Genomic DNA, 575 nt, shown 5'->3' on the forward strand with positions numbered 1-575 from the left:
ACATAGGCAAAACACTCTCTGACATACATCACAGCAGGATCCTCTATGACCCACCTCCCAGAATATTGGAAATAAAAGCAAAAATAAACAAATGGGACCTAATTAAACTTAAAAGCTTCTGCACATCAAAGGAAACTATTAGCAAGGTGAAAAGGCAGCCTTCAGAATGGGAGAAAAGAATAGCAAATAGCAAATAAAAGCAAATATCTCTGGGCTTTCTATTTCGTTCCATTGATCTATATTTCTGTCTTTGTGCCAGTACCATACTGTCTTGATAACTGTGGCTTTGTAGTGTAGCCTGAAGTCAGGTAGGTTGATTCCTCCAGTTCCATTCTTCTTCTTTTTTTTTTTTTCCTATTCTTCTTTCTCAAGATAGCTTTGGCTATTCGAGGTTTTCTGTATTTCCATACAAATTGTGAAATTATTTGTTCTAGCTCTGTGAAGAATACCGTTGGTAGCTTGATAGGGATTGCACTGAATCTATAAATTGCTTTGGGTAGTATACTCATTTTCACTATATTGATTCTTCCAATCCATGAACATGGTATATTTCTCCATCTATTAGTGTCCTCTTT

This window comes from Bison bison, unplaced genomic scaffold, assembly GCF_000754665.1.
Source record: "Bison bison bison isolate TAMUID 2011002044 unplaced genomic scaffold, Bison_UMD1.0 scf7180017864037, whole genome shotgun sequence".
Lineage (NCBI taxonomy): Eukaryota > Metazoa > Chordata > Mammalia > Artiodactyla > Bovidae > Bison > Bison bison.